This window comes from Podarcis tiliguerta (genome assembly GCF_965153285.1).
Source record: "Podarcis tiliguerta genome assembly, chromosome: 1".
Taxonomy (NCBI): Eukaryota; Metazoa; Chordata; class Lepidosauria; order Squamata; family Lacertidae; genus Podarcis; species Podarcis tiliguerta.
The window spans coordinates 47,432,350-47,451,022 of record NC_139534.1 but is presented as its reverse complement, the minus strand read 5'-3'; the positions used below and the strand labels follow the sequence as shown (position 1 = coordinate 47,451,022).

The 18,673-nt window shown below is 42.5% G+C and overlaps 1 protein-coding gene across 1 annotated transcript in view; it reads left to right on the top strand.

Annotated features, from left to right (window-relative positions):
- Positions 1-11,355: 11,355 nt before the first annotated feature.
- Positions 11,356-18,673, top strand: part of RALB (RAS like proto-oncogene B) — a 30,714-nt gene continuing 23,396 nt past the window's right edge. Inside the window, exon 1 of the mRNA XM_083431204.1 lies at positions 11,356-11,519. The gene's annotated coding sequence lies outside the window, so the exon portion shown is untranslated. The remainder of the gene's footprint in view (positions 11,520-18,673) is intronic.

Here is an 18,673-nt window from a genome sequence, read left to right as displayed (position 1 = left end):
ACATGCTGTTATACTGTGATTTTACCAGGTTAGTGTTGTATGCTTGTTTTAATTATATTGTTTATTATTTTTACATTCTATAGCATGTAGAGTTGTGTGGTTTTTTAAACCATCAAGCCATTTATAAATTACTGTAAATAAACACATGTATAAAAGTTCACATTAATTGATCCTGAAGCAAATACCGTACTGGACCTAGAAGGTATATTTCAACTAAAAGAGAACTTTTCAAACCCTAGCAATCCTAGGTCTGCTATACCCAGCCCAGTGGATTTTGTCCTTCAAGGCAGGAACTTGACAATTTAATGCAGTTTATTGAGGTCTTTGCTGTAGTAATCAAGTGCTGACACTTTCCCTGCAGAGAAAGTTTGACTGCTCGGGAATTTTCTGTATCACACTCTCTCTCAGCATTCATGCTATCTCTGGACTGAACGTAATGGATTTAGTTACGGTATTTCCATCCAGTTCCAAAACTGTCACCATGGAATCTATTTTGGATCTTATTAAGTTGTCTGGGGACATGTCAGGGCTGCCAATTATTTCTTCTGATTCTAGATCTTCTAGTATGTGGAATCTGGCAGACAGCAGATACTGAAGGAGTTAAGATTGGGGAGATTCAAACCCTGGCGTACATGAATGGAAAACACTCACATTCACACTGAGAAGAAACATGAAAAAGTTCCTTCCAATAGCACTACCTCATTCCTTACAAAGGACCACCCTGGAATGGCTCCCAATCTTGAGTGTTTGAAGAGGTGGTCCCCTATTGCTTAAAGGGGTGACAGCAATAAAGCCCCTCCAAGACAGTTGAGCAACTGCAAGTGGCTGGATTTTAACTCATATGTTCAAGTTCCTGTTTTATGCTAATGATGCATTTTTGTTGCTTTCATATCTCTAAATATCTCAGCCAGCCCTGATTAAATGCAATATGAGATGCTGAGAATCTCACTGGCTGTAAAATAAATTGGGATATATCTGTTGCTTCTCTGATTAGCAATTTCAGTTTTATTTTGCGTTTGGGTGAAAAAGTGTTTAACATTTCAAATGACTATATAAAACACTTACAAAGGAAAGGTCGCAAGGTTGTTAATCATATAGTACATTTCCATATGAGAACAGTTTTGGAAAATATCTATCTGCACTTGCCCTGAGTTTATAGAGTGAAATTGGTATCTTGAAAATGAATGGGTCACTTATATTCTTAGAGATCTCCCTGCCCATGTCCCTCAATTTTATTTTAAGAAAATTGATGTTCTGTTTCATAAATCCTTATGCGGACCTGAAAGAACACTACACATTCATTTTAAAATATACAATTCCCAGTGGAACCTGGAAGCTTTTGCCTTCGTAACTATCAAGTACCATAGTGCTTTTTAATGGTTTTCTTCTGTCTGATGGAGGTGACTGAATGGGCAAAGATAGAAATGTCACAATTAACTCCTTTGGAAAAGTTGACATTACTTAATCTGAATTTCCCTAAGACCCCAAACCTAATGGCTTCTTTGGTTGGCCTGGAAATCAATTAATATTTCCTTAGACACAGCCCCCTTCCCCACATGGATCTGAAATTGGCCTATCACATGCAACATTAAATCCTTATTTAAAATCAACAATGTTTTAACACTCAAAAGGACTTTGCTTCTCCCCCAGGCCTGACTCTGCAACCACATGAGGGAGGAAACAAGCCAGAAATAAGGTAGTCATGACATGTGAATCTAGGCTTATGATCTGTTTCCTCCAAACAAACCATGAGTAATATGGTAAGAACAAACCTTGGGTTCCCCTTGTTGTTTGTTTGGAGAAAAGAAAACCACAAGCCCTGGTTCACATGTTAGGACAAGCCAAACTCTGGCTTGCTTCCCGGTTGCACAGTCAGGCTTCTAGGAAGAGTAAAGTGCTCATGATCATTAAACAACAGCTTATGGTTTAATGTTGTTGCGTGCCAGTCCGGCAACTCTTGAAAAACTCCAGAGATTTGTACTTGAAGCATGTCAGTTGTATAGGCTCGATTGGTATCTCTGCTGATTGGATCATATAATGTTAAGAGCTGCTTCAAGCAGAATTGAATTTGCCTCCTAATATGCTATGGCAATATTTACAATTGCAGTGTTGCTTGGTTTCTGAATCATATCCTGAAGTCCCGCACTCATTTTTTCAGGTGTGGTCTGAAAACATTCAGGAAAACCTGGTCCATATGAACAATAGATGTCCTAGGTTTGGGAATCTGTGGCTCTGCAGATGTTGTTGGACTCTAACACCAAACCCTACAAGTGCCCCTGTTTTCCAGGAATGTTCCTGATTTAGAGAAGCCGTCCCAGTTTCTGATTTGATCTCTGAATGTCCCGCTTTTCCTTAGGATGTCCCTATTTTCATTGGAGAATTGTTGGAGAGTTTGTAACACTCATCATCCCTGGCCATTGGCCATGCTGGCTGTGGCTGATGGCAGCTGGAGTCCAAGTTCTGGAGGGAAACAGGTTCCCTGAAGGGCAATTTAGGCACTTTCTAAATATGAACTTTCAGTTCTTTCATATTGAAGAGGATAGTATTTCAGCATTGGCAGTCCTTTTGCTTTTCTCATATTGATCAATTCTTAAGAGGGCAGGTTGTAACTCAGTGGAAAAGAAGTTGCAACAAATGTGAGGTTTCTGATACCTACAATTTAATTTAGCAGAAATATGTTTGCTTTTGAATTATGGTGCTGGAGGAGACTCTTGAGAGTCCCATGGACTGCAAGAAGATCAAACCTATCCATTCTGAAAGGAAATCAGCCCTGGGTGCTCACTGGAAGGACAGATCCTGAAGGCTCCAATACTTTGGCCACCTCATGAGAAGAAAAGACTCCCTGGAAAAGACCCTGATGTTGGGAAAGATGGAGGCCACAAGGAGAAGGGGATGACAGAGGACGAGATGGTTGGATAGTGTTCTCGAAGCTACCAGCATGAGTTTGACCAAGCTGCGGGAGGCAGTGGAAAGCAGGAGTGCCTGGCGTGCTCTGGTCCATGGGGTCATGAAGAGTTGAACATGACTAAACGACTAAACAACAACAACATGTTTAAGCACAGAGGCCTATGCATGTTCTGTCTGCCCCACACCCTTTCTCCCTTTCCCATTCTTTCTCTGTTTTTTTCATTATCCTACTCTTGAAAATGCATTCCACTTAATTTTCCCATTTTAAAACAAAGGGAAGTTTATAATGATGGCTGATTTCCATTATTTGGATTGCTCTGAAATTTAGCAAGTAAACTAACTTCAGTTGTTTACATGTTATAAATCTGAGTCTCTCAAACAAGGCTGAGTGGTTTCAGATTTATTTGGATTTCTGAGTGGATTTACTTAGACCCACCACTCACCCTTTAAAAAAGGTATTGTTGTTGCTTCTACTGGAATGCTGTGAGAAGCATCTCTCAGCTCTGCAAGGATTATCTTGTAGCTGTGGCCTTAGAGCTCTGAGTAATTGAATTTCAGCTCTGAAGTAAAATGAATGTGGAAGACTAAAATGAGATCGCTGCATGAAATTATTTAATCTGTGAGCAATCAAGACAAACTAATCCATTAATCACTCTTGTGTTTACATGCTTCTATAGATGCAATAACTACAAAGGGAAACACTACTGACACCATGTGGGGCTGAAATTAAAGCAGATTACAGTCAGCAACAACAACATAGAAGGCTGTTTTAAAAAAGGAATAAATAATTACTGCCACCTAATTTTTTGTTTTTATTATAGCACAGATATATATCATTCATATCTATTAGTTCCAATGGCTGTGAATGGCTCCTTACCCTTTTTCTCACTAGAACAGGGTCTCTCAAATATTATACTGAAGCAAAATATACAACGCTAGAATTTTACAATTGAAATGCACTTATCTATCTTACTTCTTGATGTTAGGAAACACATTCTCACCTTAACCTGCTATAAATTTTGTTCCAAACAATTGCTCCTGGCAGTATACCTACAACAAGCATTTTATGACCACACTGGGGGCAATATTGACCCAGTGTTTATGAATCTCTGCACTGCCTTCAAACGTTATTCTAGACTAGTGAGGACCACTTAGCGGAAAAGGTGCGCACAATCAGCCTCACTCACATTTAGATCATTTAGATCAGGGTGGAGAACCCAAGGCATCCCAGTGTTCTGAACTACAATTCCCATCATCCCTGACCATTGGCCATACAGGATGGAGTTGATGGAAGTTGGATTCCAACAACACCTGGAGGGTTCCAGGCTCCTCACCCCTGAGTTAGCTCCCACTCCTGGTCATGTAGACAAAGGTTTCTACAGGAAGCACCTTCAATAGCACCATTACTAGAAGCTCACTGATCATGTAAGGAGACCTTCTCTTAATGGCTTTGTATTTGAAGCCTCAATTGCACACATGCGCTGGATTATGGAGAAAGCTAGAGAGTTCCAGAAAGACATCTACTTCTGCTTCATTGACTATGCAAAAGCCTTTGACTGTGTCGATCACAGCAAACTATGGCAAGTTCTTAAAGAAATGGGAGTGCCTGATCACCTCATCTGTCTCCTGAGAAATCTCTATGTGGGACAAGAAGCTACAGTTAGAACTGGATATGGAACAAAATTGGGAAAGGAGTACGACAAGGCTGTATTTTGTCTCCCTGCTTATTTAACTTATATGCAGAATTCATCATGCGAAAGGCTGGGCTGGATGAATCCCTAGCCGGAATTAAGATTGCTGGAAGAAATATCAACAACCTCAGATATGCAGATGACACAACCTTGATGGCAGAAAGTGAGGAGGAATTAAAAAACCTTTTATTGAGGGTGAAAGAGGAGAGCACAAAATATGGTCTGAAGCTCAACATCAAAAAAACGAAGATCATGGCCACTGGTCCCATCACCTCCTGGCAAATAGAAGGGGAGGAAATGGAGGCAGGGAGAGATTTTACTTTCTTGGGCTCCATGATCACTGCAGATGGTGACAGCAGCCACGAAATTAAGAGACGCCTGCTTCTTGGGAGGAAAGCAATGGCAAACCTAGATAGCATTTTAAAAAGTAGAGACATCACCTTGCCAACAAAGGTCCGTATAGTAAAAGCTATGGTTTTCCCAGTAGTGATGTATGGAAGTGAGAGCTGGACCATAAAGAAGGCTGATCGCCGAAGAATTGACGCTTTTGAATTATGGTGCTGGAGGAGACTCTTGAGAGTCCCATGGACTGCAAGAAGATCAAACACATCCATTCTTAAGGAAATCAGCCCTGAGTGCTCACTGGAAGGACAGATCGTGAAGCTGAGGCTCCAATACTTTGGCCACCTCATGAGAAGACAAGACTCACTGGAAAAGACCCTGATGTTGGGAAAGATGGAGGGCACAAGGAGAAGAGGACGAGATGGTTAGACAGTGTTCTCGAAGCTACAAACATGAATCTGACCAAACTGCGGGTGGCAGTGGAAGACAGAAGTGCCTGGCGTGCTCTGGTCCATGGGGTCACGAAGAGTCGGACACGACTGAACGACTAAACAACAACAAAGTAACTCAGATGACCTCATTGATTAACACTGAATTTGAGGGTAGGGTTTGTGCTCTTTCCTCACTGTCCTATTATCCCAGCTGATTAGGGGAGTGGGGGAGAGTTCATGGAAAGCAGCTGTTTTATTGAAATTACTTTTTTCTGTGCTAGAAGATACAGATGTTCAGTTCTTTCATCTTCTAAAACCAGTGCCTTAATCTCAGGATTCTTGCAGGCTTTAGCAGGCTTCAGGCACACTATTATGTGCAAGGACCTCCAATTCATAGGCTCACACAGAGAACAAATGTTTGGGGCCAGTTTGTGGGGCCCAGGAGTAAGTTTACAAGAGGGGCCAGATTTTTAAAAGCTTGAGAATCACTGTGCATATGATAATCAGAACAAACCGGGAACAACTTGAAAGTGACAATGAGCAGCTGATGCTGTCAAGAACAAAAATCATAGCACTTCTTCTACAGCTTTGATGATGCTTTCTCTAGTTTATGAAACACCAACTTCCAGCAGAGGGCCTGCAAGCTCCCTGTTTTCAACTCGTCCAGCAACACACAGCATGTCCAGTTGTCACACTACCTGGTAGTAGTATCCTGTTGTTAACCATAGGGGGGCTTGGATGGAGGATCTAAAATTGGCAAAAACAACACTGCCTACATTGGCTGCCATACATCTGGATTTTCCCAGACATCTAGCCAATTTCTGCCTGGACTGCTTGTGGCCGCAGTAATCCACATATGTCCAGGTAATTCTAGATGGATGGCAACCCATTAAACTCTGGGATTAGATCCCTAATTTCTATTTAGGCTTATAACACCTCAGAAGTGTGTACAGACCTATTAAATGAAGTTCAGAACAGAAAAGAAGATTATTATTCTATTCCTGGCAAAAACACTCCAGGAGGGTGTAAGGTTCAGGAGGGTGCGCCACCTAGAGAAAGTCCTGAGTGCCAAACACGTGGCCCACAGGCCTCTGATTTCACACCCCTGGTCTAAATATTTGTATATCTGAAGTCCACAGTGGCTAATGATATATAACTGGAGAAGGAACTGGCAAACCACTCCAGTATTTTGCCAAGAAAACTCCGTGGACATAAAAAAGGAGAAGCTTTGAGAAGAAAGTGAGAGTTTCCAAGGCATGCTCTGGTTCATGGGGTCACGGAGAGTCGAACATGGCTAAGACGACTAAACAACAAACAACAATGATACATACATTTTGAACTGCAGTGAGATAGGATCAGATGTGCCTCTATACACTGAAAAGGCATGAGTGAGGTGGCCGCAGGCCTGCTTTGGATCAGCCAGCCACCCTGCCAACACAACCACCCCCACCACACAGGTTAAATGTGTGGTAACCAGGAAAAGGGGCCGTGCACATGTACATCAGGGTGCACTCAAGTGAACAAGCATACCCCACAGTGCTGGGTTAAACCCTGTGGAGGCCCCTAGGCAGTCAAAATCTTGGCCTCCCCCTTGCAAGTTATCTCAAAGCTTTTACTCAACTACTCATGAATATTCTACTAGGATCTGGAGTCAGTGGGAACGTGTGACACACTCACAGAAAGCTTCTTATCTGGATGTTTCTCGTGTGCACACTCCAGTGCAATAACACTGAACTCAGAAAGATTTATTGTAATTTTCTTTCAAGATCAAATCAATAATATTTTGAACTGTTGTCACAGGGCCCCTAGAAGGCATGGGGCCCAAAGGCTGGTGCCTACTCTGCCTATTTGGTAATCCAGCACTGATACCCCACTCCCATTTATTGCCCTGCTTCCCACTGAACCCTGTGTAATATCACAATTACGAGTGGCTAATTCCAATAATCACTTTCTAGTCCCTAGTTCCCCATCATGAAGCAGAAATGCTTCTGTCACCCTTTTTCAGAAAAATGTCCACTTTTCTTTGCAACAAGTTCCTTGAAATGTTGCCTAGAAGGCTCTAATAATGAGGAAGGATCTTTTGTCCAGTTTATTTCCTTCCTAATCCACTCATGTCTATGTTCCATGAAGGAAACGAGCCTGTGCTGGGCAATTATTTTGGAGAAGGAAACACAGAAACAGCTCTTTGCTCCACTGAGTCCTGTGCTAGGGAGTCCTAAAGAGGTCAGCCCTTGACTCAGAGAGGAAGTTTGCTGCAGGCAGATAGACTGGTGGAACAGAAGAGAGCTTGATGGGATCTGGTGTGCTGCAAAGGAACTTCCTGACTCTTGCTCCCCCCCCCCCGCCCCAACTAAAAGTTTTATGCTATTTCTAGCTGTTCCAAAATCCAATGACAGAAGAAACAAATCACCACAGTGGGAGGAATCTTTAATCACAGCACCCTTACCCAGCAGATGCTGGTAAGCTGATCTGTATGAAGTGGGAGGTCAATGCTATTTGGTGGTTCTGAACGCCAATTCAAGACATGCTGAGATGCTTTCCTTGCCTTGACATTGCCCATCACAGTGTTATATCTGCTTGTATGTCACAATTGTAAAAAAATCTATCTATCTATCTATCATCTATTTATCTATCTATACCACATAAAACATTAAGCATTATGCTACACCTGCTACTTCAGATGAACATGACGGTGGGCAAAATTGGAATTGGGGTTATCCAGTGTCCAAGGTGATGGATCTGTGCTTCAGTAAGAGCGTTCAAAAGTGCCCATCCTTTTATGTAGGTAGTCAGGTACATATATTAGCAGTATTCAGCTTCAAAGTTCTTTGGAGAACTTATCATGCTACTCAGATGCAAGTTATTTTGATCACAGTTAATGCTCCCAGGCAACAGAGATTTCTGTCACGTTATAAAATTCTGGGTATTACTGTGCAGTAGGAGGTAAAAATAATTTGCCAGCATACAAACAAACTCCGATAAGCATAAACTAAACCTAAAAAAAAAAAAAAATCATCCCCCTCTCATTGTGCTTAATTCTCCACAGTTCACAGTGTGTTTTAAATGGCTTTCAGGAAGCTTGAGGCCACAATGCTAGAGTCTGCTGAATCAGCATCAGAAACTGGAGCGAGTGGTTGCTGGGAAGAAGTGATGGATTTGGGGTAGCAGAATTGCATGAGGTGAATGTCAGCATAGCAAGCTACTTAAATGAATCCTGGAGGTGGGGACTTGAATCAACTGGAGAACAGGGATAGGAAATCTGTGGCCTTTTAGATCTCATTGAACCCCAACTCCCAGCACCCCTGACCATTGGCCATGCTGGCTTTTGCTGATGAGAGTCAGAGTCCATCAACATCTGGGAGGGCACCACACTGGTGATTCCTGCCCTAATGTTTAAAATATTACTGGTCAAATTGTGGGGATTAGACTTTAGTTCCCATTTGCACAGTATGCAGAAGACAGCCCTGGGTTGTTTGACTCTTTAATTAGTTCTCTTTTCCCCTCCTATAAAAACCACGCAAGACACTCTCTTTTAAAGTTAAAGAATAAATACCGTAACTTTTCCTTAGTGTACGTGCAGTTCCTGCTTAAATATACTATGCAGGTAGGTGATGAGTATTCTGTAAACTGCCCTGAGACCTGTGGGTATAGGGCAGTATATAAAATCAATCAATCAATCAATCAATCAATCAATCATTCCCAGGCTTCTAAAAACCAGTAAAAAGAGTTAGGGGAAAAGATCTGCTATAAAAATCCTACTCCTACGTATGGTTCTCCATTTTTAACCCCATATGGTTAAAAATCCTACTCTCCACAACTTGAGCAGTCTCGTCCCACACATGAAATTTTACTTTTCACTGTTTGGGGGCCACTAAAATGATGATTACCTATTCATTATCGTGATAAGAGTCCTCTTCCTACAGGAGCAGACCCGCAATGTGCAAAATAGCTTCCCTTCTCAGTGATGTGGCCTCTCCAGCAGACATGAGCTGCAGAGCTAACTAATGTTTGCTGTCTGTGTGTGGGATTTGTCATTTTCCATGGTTATTCTGGTCTATATTCAGTGCTTTGGAACTTTTCTGCACAATAAATGGCTGATTCAGCATGCCCAATGGGTGGTGAGGTGAGTCATACTCATGCAATTTAAGTCAACGTCCCCAGCTGTAGGAGATGCAGTGTACTTTGGCCATGGCAAGAAAACAACATTGCTGAAGTAACCGGAGGGAGAGGAAGCAGAACTCAGAGCTCCACCAGATAACCTGTTTATGGAGCATTCATCCTGATTTGCTTGCACAAAGCTTACATGGTGGTTAGAATATGGTCTGTCTTTATTGGGCATGTGTTTTGAGTTGTTTACAATGCGGTTATATGACAATGGACATTTACCTGCATCCATTCTGATTCGCTTGCGAGGTGTTCACACGTCTTCCCAGTAATATTTATCTCACACTTTTCAGTCCATGACACCGACACTTCCCAAAATGCAAAAAGTCTGTTTTCGGGGGTTTTTTTATTAGAGTGAATTTGTTCCTCTAGAGCAGTGTTTCCCAACCTTGGGCCTCCAGCTGTTTTCGAACTACAATTCCCATCATCCCTGACCACTGGTCTTGCTAGCTGAGGATTATGGAAGTTGTAGTCCAAAGACAGCTGGAGGCCCAAGGTTGGGAAATGCTGCTCCAGAGCAGGGGTGGCCAACTCCCAAGAGACGGCGGTCTACTCACAGAGTTAAAAACTGGCAGTGATCTACCCCTGCTTTTGGGGGTTCAGGTCAAAGTTGTTGAGCTTCTTTTTATGGGCTGCAGGGCTAAAATGTCTAGGGGAGCCAAATTCCTTGGGCTTCTTTGGGGGGAGCCAGTGATCTACCACAGACATCCAGTGATCTACCGGTAGATCATGATCTACCTGCTCCAGAGCAGCTTTTCTTAACCTTGGGTTCCTAGATGTTGTTGGACTACAATTCCCATCGTGCCCAATGGTCGGGGATTATGGAAACTGTAGTTCAAGAACATCTGGGGACCCAAGGATGGGAAAGGCAGAGAGGGAGAGGGGGAGAGACCAAAGGCAGCCTCAGGCATCCCTTCAGCATGCCTATACAGAGCTCCCCTCCCTCTGGCTACCAGCTGCCCCTGCTGAGGCCATCAGAGGAAGAGAAAGCAGCACTCAGGCATGGCCAGTGCTCAGGTTTTATGGGAATGGTAGTCCAACATCTGGATGGTACTAAGTTGGAGAAAGCTGCTCTAGAAACATAGCTGGGATTCGGGGTGCCCATTGATCAAGCTGCATCAACAGCAGTAACCAAGTGTGATGCTGTTTATGCTGTCTCCTCACCCACCCACCCATGGGTGTTGAGGTTAGGCAAGGTTTGCATTAGTTCAGGTGAATCTCCATGCACAGCTAACGCTGAAGCCACTTTCCATTAAAGCCCCCATTTGAATGGCTAGAAAAGCCTTGGTAAATGGCTCCCCACAACGGCACACCAGATCATTTGACTCTGAACAGTTGAGGATGGGGCGGGCAGGGGGAGCTTTTGTTTTCAGTTCAGTGGAACAAATTGCATCTCTCAGTTTTGTATTCTTAAGCATGTTTGCATACTTAGCAGCTTTTTATTGGAGACTTTCTCCTATAATCATAATTATCCAGCTTTCTGGGAAAGAGGAAGTCAACACACGGCCCAAAGGTTTCAGCAACAAAAGCACGACTCTTTGGGGCAGTCACGTGCACTTAGGGACTTCCCTGATATTTAAAATTACTTCCAAATTATTGCCTCCAACAAATGTTGAATGACCTCTCTCCTATTTTTTGGCAGATGGAACAATGTGGAGAATGTTTATGATAAGATCCACTCCCTGATTCTCAAACACTAACCTTTCGTTATCTCTGCTAGTTTCCTTTAAAAACAAACAACAACCCCCCCCACACACACACCCAGGGTGCATGATGTCATATCCTGAGCCCTCCCCATTCCCTGCCTATCTTTGAAACTCTTACAGAAAGCTAGGCACACTAAACAAGTGGACTGCTCTGTTCTGAACAGAAGACAATTTATGTGTGGCTTTTGCCTGTTTCATTCAGTCAGAATTTCATTCAGAATTTGAGTCAAGGAATCTGAATTCACCACAGTTCAAAGGAAGGAAGAATCCCAAGCACGGTGAGTACAGCAACGTAGTATGCTTTGAGTCATAAGGAGGGAGTTTAGAAATTCAAATGTGTGTTGCAAACATGGAATATTGTCTCTGTTGCGAACTCAAGAAGGTTGTTCGGTATGCTGAAAGCATCAGCTTTAATTAAAAAAAACATGTATAGTTCTAAATCTTGGATCCCTTAAGATGTGTTCAGTGCTCTCTCTCTGTGTGTGTGTCTCTCACAGTCTCTGTCTCTCTGGGTTGTTGTTGTTTGCAGGGGGATCCTCATTGAAAATATCTAGCAAAGTAGACTAGAAGTCAGAAATTTTCACTCAGAAAACCTCTATCACATATTGGGGGAGGGGGGGATAAACACAACCTTCTCAAGTTTTAAAATTGTGCAATATGGCTTTGACACAAATTCAAAAAAATCCTCACAAATATCCACAATGTAATTCAGCTTCAGAACCTAGATTTTGAGCCTAACAATGACACCATTCTAAAGAGCCTGTTACACATTTGGTTGCAAGTATTTTAAAAATTAGTTGGTACAGTAAAATGGCACGTTTTTCATTTTGTAGGATCAATGAAACCACTAATGCCCAGGACCCAACATTCCCATCTGTGTACTAGACTTACTTTCATTAGTGCAGTAAACACAGTGGGTTTGATCTAATCTAATTGTGATTGCATCCCAAAGAAATCAGCCTGAAATGTTAATCATGGCTTAGATTCCATTAATTCCAAAAGGAACTTACAATGCAATCCTAGGCATATTAAATCAGAAGGAAATTCCACTATGTTATATAGGACTTACTCCCATGTAAGCACTGTGGTCTTAGTGCAACTAACTATGGCTGCAATCCTATACCCATTTATCGGAGGGTAAGCCCCATGGAACTCAATGTGACTTATGTGTGAAGAGATATGTACAGGATTGCATGATTACTCTATCTCTATGTATGTATTGGCTCAATGCTTCAATTCTGTGCACACTTATATGGGAGTAAATTCCATTGAACATTGTGGAATTTACTTCCAAGTAACCATGGACAAGATTGTTCTACTTAGGAGTAAGGATGGAGGATAAATTTCATTCAGTTCATATTTAAAGCTGAATGTATCAAATTTGCACTTTTTGAAACAAAATGTGAACCAAAACACAGCTGTCCTCCTAAAAATTGCACTTATCTGAATTTTGCAATGTAGTTCTCTATCCAGTGTTTGCAAAATTGCATCTATTAGGAGAAATTGTGTATAAAAATGAAGGCATTGGTGAAAATAACATACAAAAAATGCATTATGATAGGGGAAACTGCTTGCAAAAATGTGTACATTGGTCAATAAAATGTAAATAAAATGTGTTTATTAGGAGAAAATTACAGAAATATGCTGCTGAATTTTCATGAGAATTTTTTAAAATTGCAAATTGCTGCAAAGTACGGAGAGCTGAATTTAGACTGCTTGCTTGCTCAACAGGAATCTGCTTACCCAACAGAATTTCTGGTTTCTCCCCCCCCCACACCTCCTCCCCATGCCCACCCAAACCTGGAGGGTCCCCCAAAACTCTGGAGCAAATTTTGAAGGGACACACAGGGGTGTAAGGGAAGGAAAAGCCCCATTCTATGAGCGGAAATACTGTCATGCTACATTGGATTTCACCTCCTGAAATGAATGGGATGTACATTCCAATGATGGTGCTAAATATCTCCTAGTTTCATTGTACAGCTCCAGCCAAAGGAACTGTGCCAAATGATTTAGTGTGCTGTCTGGTTCTCAGAATCATTAGTGGAGTTTCCTATCAGCAGTTGTGTCAACACACTGCTCTCCCTGCTGATTCAGGAACAAACAGTTTCATGCTAAGTGATGAGGATTCCAATGAGAGCATGACTCTGTACTAAAGTGCTCTGATGGGCACCTCTTCTCGCAGAACATCTTTCGTGGAACTGATAAGTCAACTAAGCTTACCAGAGCGAAACAAAACACATTATTCAAAATGGTTTTCTGTCAGTCTCAACTCATTTTTAAAGCACAGAGGCTGAGCAAATGCATCCGTGTGAATTGTTGACATGGCTTAGCACAAGGACAAAAAAGTTCTGGTTTGGGGAGCTGTGTGGACTGAGGGTGGGTATAATATTATACTCTAATCTAAGAATAACTAGGTAGCTGCCAGGTTGTATGTGTGGCACATTCTAAGGACAGAATTCAACAGACCTAAGTGTGTGTGGGGGGGGGGGTGCTGTCAGGGCAGGACTTTGGGGCAGAAGGCCATGACCCCACCCAGCCAGGATGAGCAGAATGGTCCCCAAATGCTGCAGGACTGGCTTGCCATAGAAGTGTAGATTTAGAAGGTGTACCTCAAGGTTCATCTAGTCCAACCTCCTGCGATGCAGGAATCACAGCTAAAGAATACCCAAAAGATGGCCATCCAACCTCTGTTTAAAAACCTCCGGTGAAGGAGAGTCTACCACCTATGAAGGTGGTTCATTCCACTATAAAATAGCTCTTAACCACCAGGACATTCTTCCCAATGTTTACTCAGAATCTCCATTCTTGTTACTTGAATCCATTGGTTTGGGTCCTACCACGGAGAACAGCAGAAAATAGGCTTCCTCCATCTTCCATGTGACAGCCATTCAGATAGCTGAAGATGGCTATCATATCAACTTTCTGTCATCCCTTATCCAGGCTCAACATACCCAGTTATTTGTAAGAATCCTTCGTAAGTCCTAGTTTCCAGACCCTTTGTCATCCTCTGCACATTCTTTGTCAATATCCTTCTCAAATTGTGGTGCCCAGAACTGGACTCAGTATTCCAGGTGGGGTTTCACCAAGGCGGAATGGAAAATGCAGAAAGAAACCAGCACCACTGTAAGTCCATAGTGTGAAATTACCCAACTGCACCCCTGTGGGGATAGGCTAGTGCAGGGGTATGCAACCTAAGGACCAGGGGCCGGATGTGACCCATTCACCTTCTCAATCCGGCCCGTGGACGGTCCGGGAATCGGCGTGTTTTTACATGAGTAGTAGTAGTAATAATAATAATAATAATAATAATAATAATAATAATAATAATAATTTATTATTTGTACCCCGCCCATCTGGCTGGGTTTCCCCAGCCACTCTGGGCGGCTTCCAACAAAGATTAAAAATACATTAAAAGTAGAATATGTGCTTTTATTTAAAATGCATCTCTGGGTTATTTGTGGGGCATTGGAATTTGTTCATTTCCCCCCAAAATTATAGTCCGGCCCACCACATGGTCTGAGGGACAGTGGACTGGCCCATGGCTGGAAAAGGTTGCTGACCCCTGGGCTAGTGTGACTGAATGCTGCCCCATAGGAAAAACAAGACAAAGAAAATTGCAAACTAGTACACTGGGGAGAATGCTAGATTGGATCTTTTTGTTTGGCGTGTCATTTTTCTTTGTGGAAGGGTTTTTGGGAGGGGTATAGTGAACCCTTTGATCACGTCATGCTGCACCTGCATTTATAATTTTGCAGTTTTACCTCCCCAGTGAGAACAAGGAACTATTTTTAGGGTAGCAAATAGATTGTTGTGCTTGGACTAGGTAGCCTACTGCAAATAAAGGCACTTCTGGCACAGTGCATAAAAAGTCAAATACAAGGGAAGGGTGGAGAGAATTTGCTTTTCTGATAGCACATCATACAGTAAGCAATTTTGCTTTCTTCCTGTCACCCTTGGAAAGAACTTGCCTTTCCTGGAAAGAACTCATCAATCTGTTTTACTCATCCAGTATCTTCCTTTTAAAAAAACCAAAACAACAAAAAACACTTATGTTGCAGAAACAAGCACTCTTTTCTGTTTTTAAATAACTTTCTCCACTCACGACTTATGAAATATTAAATATGTTGTATGACTTATAAGTGGGATAGCAAGCACTGCTTAAGAAGAACCCTACCTTGTTGCTGAGCCCCCAGATCTTGCAAAGGAAGGCAGTCTCCTGTCCTTTAAACAGTTGTGTGTGGATTTTGGTAGGTGAAAATGCTACACTTCCTGCAATCCCTCCCACCCATGAGACCTCTGTCTTTGAATAATACTGTGATTATGATTTAATAGATAGAAGATAGGGTGCAGCAGAACGGGAGAGACAATAACTCCCTGGAAAAAGGGGTGGGAAGTCAATAAAAATAAGAGAAAAGTATCCAGGCTGGGGTAGGGAGATAACTCTGTATTTGAGTGTGATTGCTCTTTAAATCCAAGGGTGTAGGTGCAAATGTCACTTAATGCAGATTAGTTACTCTTTAACACAATTTGAGCACCCTTCTGTTCATGCAGATGGGATTTCTCCAGAGCAGAGCACTCACATGAGTTTCTTTTCTCCACTCTACAAAATCAGGAGGGAAGACACCCTTTCATCTGTTGGAATGTTCCCATTTTCCCATGCTTCCTTGACACTGTAATGTTTCATACACAGAATTTGCATTGCTAGGTCTAAAGTCATCTGTACAGTTTGGAGAATTTTTGCCTTAACAATGGTAGAATAACAAGCTGATTCTTTGATACCCGATGTATCTCTGTCGTTCCCTAAGGAAGGCAGCCCTTCTTGGGATACTGCATGCTGATTCATGGATTTAACACTGCCCTTATGTTGATCTGAGACAGATTTCTTTCCTCAGTAGACACCCAGTTTTGCCCACAAATAGAGGAGGAAAATTCCAGCTTTTCTGTTATATAATATATGCTCTTTAAAATATTTACACAGCCAGCCACAGTGGAGTCTTCCAAGCCTAAAACTGTATCTACCTATCTATCTCAGTACAAATACTCTGTTAGGAACAAAGAATGTAATCATTCATTCTGCAGACACCATTCCAGTAGAGCTAAGCAGGGAATGGTTAATAAACGCAGGGAGAGTACATTTCCTGTTGCTCAGTGGCAATTGCTGAGGAAGCTTGCTTAATCCATCAACAGAGCTGAGTTAACTCTTGATGGAAGGGAAACGATTGTAATTTCCTTTAAGGTATGTCTAAAAGAAAGAGAAAAATAAATCCCAAACTGTATCAAGGCCTTTTTTTGCACATAATAATTCCAGAATGGTTACCCAGATTGTCCGTTCTGTTACAACTTTGTTTTTCTTGGGATTTTGAGTTTCTTATCTGCATGAACACGGAATTCTCAGTTTTGCAGTTATGCCTCCTTGCTGATCAACTCTGGTTTCTCATGTGTCACGGTAGCAGAATGCTAAGAGCAGCACTGCAATATAGCATTCTCTGCTTACACCTTAATAAACTGGCCCTGTGTTCTGATATCATCATAATGCATTTTTTCCTCATTTTGAATAGATGCCATTTGGGGCATACACTATAGTATATGTGAGAATTCCACCCAACTGTTAAAGGTTTAGCTGGGAATCATTAATGCACTCTTCCCATCTGCTGTACATAAAATGCAGACCTGTATCTGCTGAGTAACAGGCAGAAATTTAGCAGGTACACAGGTCTGCATTTCTATGTACACAGAGCTTCTGTAAAGTGAAAAAGGTGGTGTGTTTAGAAACCAGCTGTTTAAAACAGCAATCCTAGCAAGTTTCTAGCACAACTTTCAATAGGGGGTGGAGGTTATGAAATGTATGTCATGGGTTAATTTCTAAATAAAGAGAATATGCATGAAATGAGAGAGCGGCAGGGTGTGTGTGTGTGTGTGTGGAGAGATTATTTGGATGTCTGAGCAACTAGTGGTTCATTGTGATACGCACAAGCTGCAGTGGGCCTTGTGTTTACAAGCTTCCTGTTCCAGGACAGCCACAAGGGAATCATGGACATTTGCTTTAATTTTTTATTAATTGTGGTGTATTATTTTATCTGAACCCAACTAATCAGTTTAACTTAATTGTGGTTTGTTTGAAACAAGGCATCCTCAAGCCATGGGTTGTGAATCTGGTTTCTTTCAATAAAGCATAGTTAAGATTAAACACTAAACTGCAATTCATGAAAAGCAAAAGTGATTTCTCCTTGAGGTTGTTCCAGAGGAGGAGAGAGGGAATATGCACACCCAAAGCTTACTGCAGTTCCCAGGGCCGTCTTAAGCATTTCCGGCGCCCCCCTCCTTCCCAGAGTTGCCAACCTCTTTTAGGGAGGATGGCGCTGCTGGCGACGCGCCCAGCTCTGCGGGGCTGGAGGAGGCAAGCAACAGTTGGAGGGCAGCTCCTCCAGTGGGGAAGAGGCAGAGGCTGGTCGCGGCAGCTCCCGGCTCAGCTGGACGCTTCATGCCGTGGTGGCTAGGGCAGGCAGATGCTCTGGGCGCGGCGCTGCTTTGGCACAGCATGGCGGAGGCGGGCAAGGGCGGTGAGCTGATGCTGGGAGGCGCCGCGTCCAGCCTCCGCCTCTTCCCTGGCGCCCTCCAGAACTTGGCACCCTGGCGCCCTGCACCACTTGCCTCTATGGGTAAGATGCCCCTGGCAGTTCCTTCCCATCACTGTAAACTATTATTTGTAGCAATGTCTGAACTGGGCCAGACTGTGAATGTTCTGTAGCAAGGGAATCAGGCCTCCAAAGTCCTGGCATTCAGAATAGTTTCCAGGGGTGAATCCTGTAAATGCAGCCTCAGATCAAGGCCAGTAATACACTTTTCGAGCTTCATTCCAAAAGAAGCCCTGCTGCCCAGAAACATTTTGGGGAATGGGAAAAGGCAGCTGGGGTGGAGGGACAGTTATATTTTTTCTAAAATTTATCAGATCAGACCATGAGCCTCCATTTCCATTTTTGCTGCCGATGCTTTACATGGGTGTGTAGCAGACTTGAATATATCTGCATAAGAGATAGCTGGACTTCCTGCCAATGTCTGTATCAGTTTGATAACAATAGTTTTGGAAGAAGCACGTCAGTGTCAATAAAATAAATTTGGCCTCAGGAAGGTTGTAAACAAAGAAAAAAGTGGTTCCTCTCTTTCTGTTTCCTGTTTCCTTGACAGGCTGCGCTTCCTTTGTTTAATTACCACATCATGCGGATATGTGCATCAACACCTAAATCAGAAGTGGGCAATCCTTTTCCAATTGAAGGTCTCATACCCTCCAGGGCTATCTGTGGGGTGGGGGGTGGGGGTCACATGCTGGTGGCAGGCATCCCTGCTTTTGACTTTCAAGCATCTCTTCAAAACTTTTTTTGCACTGACAGGCCTTCACAGCTGTTTAATTTTTGATTAGCCAGTCACTTTAATG